General features: G+C 32.9%; 1 long non-coding RNA gene across 2 annotated transcripts; it reads left to right on the plus strand.

Annotated features, from left to right (window-relative positions):
- Positions 1-1,416: 1,416 nt before the first annotated feature.
- On the plus strand, positions 1,417-5,430 carry LOC106941309 (uncharacterized). 2 transcript variants are annotated; one of them, XR_001423326.1, is made up of 3 exons: positions 1,417-1,699; positions 3,593-3,681; positions 5,232-5,312. It is a non-coding gene; the product is annotated as an uncharacterized LOC106941309 (long non-coding RNA). The 2 variants fall into 2 exon arrangements; XR_001423325.1 differs by lacking the exon at positions 5,232-5,312 and adding an exon at positions 5,323-5,430 and having other exon boundaries at positions 1,426-1,699.
- The last annotated feature ends 320 nt before the right edge of the window (positions 5,431-5,750 follow it).

The following is a 5,750-nucleotide window of genomic DNA, read 5'->3' on the forward strand; positions in this document are numbered from 1 at the left end:
AATCTGAAACACTTAAAAGGACACATAAAACTAAAGGACATTATGAAGAGAGCAAAAACTTTATCCCACCTCTGCACAGTGCGTCTGGAAAGTATTCACATCTGAATTAGTCTCAACACAATCCTGTCACAGAAATCTACATACAATGAATCATTTTGATTTCATTTTTGGTGTTTGACTTCTGACCTGCATCATCAACTGTAGGACCTCATTTATAGAGGTGAGTGAATTTCCAAGTCCAGTCAACCCAATTTACCACAGGTGGACTCCATCTGTAGAAACATCTTAAAGATGATCAGTGGAAATAACTCAATTTTAAGCTTCATCAACAAAGTTTTAAGCAAAAAATGTGAATATCAAGAGTAATGAAACAGCTGGTTGTGGATATGTGGATAAGGTAAAAAAAAAATTGATATTTTTATGATGCACTCATGCATGTAAATTTCTTTTTATACAAGGGAGAGACATTCATTCAGTGACATGTGGACTGTTCTTGTTGGCCAAAAATGTTCAGGAAGAACATTGTGGGAAATCTGATTCTTTTTAACGAGATATTAGATATTTATTTGTTTTATAAAGATTAGTTGGAAACTGTAACCTTATTTTCTGTATGAACAGAAATATCCTTCACATCAAACAGATTAGTTACTGATTTTTGTTCAAGTTATCACAAAAGACGGCCAAATAGTAGAATGAATTTGGAAGACATTTCAGGTAAGTAGTGGTGTAGCAGATATGTGCTGAGAGAATAGTGTTACTCGGTGTTACTGAGTAATTTTGATTTATTGTTTATGCTATTTTGCTTGTTATCTGTATGTCTCAGACATGTCTGTTCATTATGTTGGACTCTGTTGTTGCACATTTTGGTCACCGGAGAGCACTGCAAGACTTATAATTTTAAAACTGTATTGAACTGAAAACTGGCAGAGACAAAAGCAAAACTTATAAAGCTTAGTTGAAGACCTGAAGTTTTTCCTGAAGTCTGGTGCCTTGAAATTTTGAATTCTGGTCACTTTTTTTAACAGTGTGAACTTCTCTTTAAAAATGTACCTGATCTTTCAGGTTTATTAAAATATGTCATACCTTTCCATTATGCATGGTTGAAAACATAACAGATGAGCAGAACTGCTATAAACAACAATTTCTTATGAACATCAATGGTTCCTGGTCTAAATTTTTTTTTCAAACTCTTCAACTTTCATAATTCAAATGAGCAAACTGATGTGTCTTTGCAAAATGAAAAATATTCTATCAGAGTGTTTAGGAGAAAGTTGATTAAGATTTGGCATCAGAATAAACTACAATAACATCAGTTTATATATTTTAGATAATTATGTCCTTAGTAGATATTCTTCTTTGGTTTTTGTCATATTAAACTGTGGTTTCAGGATTTAGATCAAGAGTCCAAATGCTTTAAGTCAATTTAAAAAATGTCTTTAGCTTTGAATTTTTAGTTTTAATGTTTTTGGTAACCAGATCTGTAGTTCTTCCAGGCCTCCAACAGATGGCGATCTCTGACTATATTGAACTTCCACTAATTCCAGTAACTTCCTCATCCGCACTATGAACTTTCTGGAACCGTGCAGACCTGTTCCAGGTCTGTTCTCACCAAACCTGTTTTCAGCAGAAAACAAAAAGCAAAAACATCTAAAGACTGAAGCATTTGAAATGGCTGCTTCACCTGATACTTCCAGCTGAGGTCAGTGATCTTTTCATAAATCTCTCCCTAAAAGTTATTCTATCTTGGATTATACTTTTGTAACTTCTTATTTTACTGATAGAATATGTACTAAATTCAGAAACTGTAACTTTATAGAAGAGATGGGGGTTGGACAAAAGGGCTCTCTCTGCTTTTCTAAGCTTCTTTTGTTTTATTTTGTTGGGGGGGCTGTAAATGTTTTTCATATTTACTTTTATTGTATTACTGTTCCAAAGAAAATGTACAGTTTAAAAAGGAAAGCCATTCCTGCTGGTATACATAGGGAAGGTGTTTGTGAGATGAATCCAAATAATACCTTACCTCCTTTAACAGGGTAAAATCATCCTGATTCAGAGTTCAGATTTGTGTTTATAGGAATCAGTTTAAATTGATTTCTCAATAATCTTGGGTCAAAATGTTTTTGACACCAGTAGATGAAAAGCTCACAAGGCAGTGAGATAACAGGAAGAACTCGACAGACGAGTTACAGTTGTTGATAGTCCAGGCAGGAAGTAGAGAAGAGAGAACCCAACCCACCTGGGTCAGATCCATATCCAGAACAGTGTCCATCTGTGACCTTCAGGACCTCATGTCTTTTTTTCTGGTCGTTCTCATTGGCTTGTATTCACCTCAGTGTCTCAAACTATTGCTGGAGGAACACCTAGAGCTTTTTAATGTAGATGATTTTATTCACACAACATACAACAGAAAGTAATATACGAGTTAGAAAACATTGCCTAAGCAAAGTAGGTGTTTCTAAACTGCATGCAAATAATGGCTTATGCTCTCCTAACAGCACAAAGCCGCCCTGCTACAGAGATGAGGATTGTGCTGATAGGAGGAAGTGTCATTGCTTAAAATTTTTTTGTATTTGTTTTAAACTTGTGCATATGTATTAATTAGTTTTACTTTTGTGTAAAAAGGTTGTTGTGTGTTGCAGACTTCTGCCCGGATCCCTCTTGAAACTGAGATAAAGATCTCAACAAGGTTTACCTGGTTAAACAAAGGGAATAAAAATAATTTTAAAAAATGTAAATTCATCTCAAGGAAGAACGTAAAAATAAATACAAATTGAAACTTACACACTAAAATGAAACTTACACACTACATTTCCAGATGATAGATGATAAAGGGAGGGGAGAAAATATTTTTTTGTCTATCTTAAAGTCTTTTAATTATATACTAGTTAATTCACTATCAATAACTTTGCTGGTCACTTTTATCATTTGTTTCATCCTGTTTTTGTTTCCTGAGAGGCTGTAATGTGAAATTGCATAAAAGCAACAGAACTGCTATTAATAACAGTTTTACATAAAAAGGTCTATGAGCAATAACATTCCTGAGTCTAAAACTATGGTTTGTGCTGCAACACACAAACTATAGTTTACTGAGGATTCTTAAAAATCCTCAGTAAACATTTTAAATATGTACGCTGCTGATTTACAGATTCAAAGTGGCAAATGTGTCAGAAAAATGACAAAAGGTCTATAAGAGGTTGAATAGAAAGTTGATCAAAAATTTAAAGACAGGAGGAGCTCAATTAGCATAATCTGATTACTAATGTCAGATTTTATTTTCTTGTTTTTGTTTTACACTTTATTTTCACTTCAGATCACTATAGGTAATCAAATATTTCAATGTGTAATCAGACAGAAACTTCTTCTCATGAGTAAATATTTATTTTCTTTTTAATTTTACACAGTGGGTTTTATTCTATTTTTATTGATAAAACTATTTATTGATTTGTTCATTTTATTGTAAAATATTTGCTTTTGATAGTTACAGTAGAAATACAGTCATTGTGTTCATCTTGCAGCCGTCTCTATGTCTGACTTTACCAACCAATCATCAAGTGGAACAACATCCACCTCTGTTATCTTTACTTTCATTTAGGAACCGGTTTTGTGGGACCAACAACAAGCAGAAACGTCGGCAGAGTGAAGCTAAAGAAATGGCTGCTTGAGCTGATATTCCCAACTCAGGTCAGTGAAACTTTATAAAACTGTCAATATTGATTCTATTTAAAATTTTATTTTTCTGAATTGTTATTTTAGTGGCTGAATGTGTTGAATTCAGAGACTTTGGCTTTCAAGTTGGACAAAATGGTTCCCTATGTTTTTATAGTTATTTTTGTACTGTTTGCTTTGTTGTATTAATGTTAATAATAATTAGTTTATTATTTCAATGTTCCAAATCGTATATATGACAGAAAGTAATATACGAGTTAGAAAGCATTGCCTAAGCAAAGTAGGTGTTTCTAAACCTCATGCAAATAATGGCTTATGCTCTCCTAACAGCACAAAGTCGCCCTGCTACAGAGATGAGGATTGTGCTGATAGGAGGACGTGTCATTGCTTTTAAATTGTTTTGTATTTGTTTTAAACTTGTGCGTATGTATTAATTAGTATTTAAGGTTGTTGTGTGTCCCAGAAGTCTCAGTTTCAAGAGGAACTTCTGGCCAGGTTCCTCTTGAAACTGAGATCTAGATCTCAATGGGGTTTACCTGGTTAAACAAAGGGAATAGTAAAAAAAAAACTTTAATGTATCTCAAGGAAGAACATCAGAATAAATACAAATTGAAACTTACAGACTAAAATGACAGCAATCCCATTTGTCACAACAATAAGTAATAAAAAAGCTTTTCCATCTGTTGGTTCTTACTTTGGGCTAACTGAATCTCTTTCTAGATGGCAGGAGCTCAAATTTGCTATGATTTATTGTGATTAATGGTGGGAACCCTGCCAGCATACCTAGATGGGCCCCATATGAGGGAAAGGAGGAGAGTCAATATGAGTCCCATAAGGGTTTGTCTGCGGGTTCCTGAGATTAGATTTAGAGCTACAATTATTTAATCTGCTGGTATTGAGAGTGAGTTTTTCTAATTTAAGATTTTTTTTCAGGTTTTCATTTTTAAGCATTAATTTCCTGATTTAAAATCACTCCTTATAAATGTAATCAAACATAGTATAAGTATGTAAAAAACAAATCTGACATCAGGAATCAAGCTCTTAAAAACTGAAATTAAAGTTTCTAATTGAGTGTTTGGTCAAAGGGAACTGAGTTACATTCACTGTAAATTATAAACTAATACAGGTGCAGTAAACATCCTTAATATTACGGGATAAACTGCATTAACAGGCAAAATCCCTCTTAAGTAACTTTCGAATATTAAAGCATTTGACATGTGAAGACCAAAAATTTCAAAATTTAAAATCACTATGTAATGCTTCACCATTTAATTAGATAGTGCAAATTATTCTAATAAGTAAATGTTAATTTTACTTTTTTTTAATTTGACCCAATGGGTTTATTCTGTTAATTGATAAAAACCTATTTGTTTATCGATTTCTTAAGTTTCAGTTTTATTGTAAAATATTTATTTGTATTTATTTATTTATTTTATTTTATTTCTCTGTATTTTATTTTTGTTGTCAACTGCTGTTGACATTACACACATTACACACATTGTCACATTACAAAAAATGTGACAATGACAATTTAGGTTGTCACAGTAGAAATGCAGTGATTCTAGTCCCCCAGCAGATGGCGATCTTTGACCATGTTTGACTTTATCAATAAGTCATCATGCACAACATCATCAACCTCTGCTCTCTTTTGTTTAGGAACAAGTTTTGTGGAACAAACAAAAAGCAGAAACCTTGACAGAGTGAATCTAACGAAATGGCTGCTTCAGCTGATATTTACAACTCAGGTCTGTGACATTTTCATAAAACTTTCCGTAAATGTTGTCTATCTTGGAGTATTTTTTTCAAACTTTCGTTTTAGTGGCTGAAAATTTTGATTTCCAAGACTTTTCCTTTATGCAATAGATAGAAGTTGGACAAAATATCTCCCTCTGCTTTTATAGTTGTTTGTGTTTTAGGTTTATTTTAAATGTAATTGTGTGTGTTAATGTTATTGATATTCACTTTTTTAGAAAAGTGTTTCAATAGGAATATACAGTTGACTTAGAAAGTACATTCTGTGCTGGTACTAACGTAGGTTCCCAGATAGCACAAAATGAGTGAAACAACATTGAATCAACCATCAT

The sequence above is a fragment of the Poecilia latipinna genome, unplaced genomic scaffold, assembly GCF_001443285.1.
Source record: "Poecilia latipinna isolate Pla-1442-1.1 unplaced genomic scaffold, P_latipinna-1.0 Scaffold3600, whole genome shotgun sequence".
In the NCBI taxonomy this organism is placed as follows: Eukaryota; Metazoa; Chordata; class Actinopteri; order Cyprinodontiformes; family Poeciliidae; genus Poecilia; species Poecilia latipinna.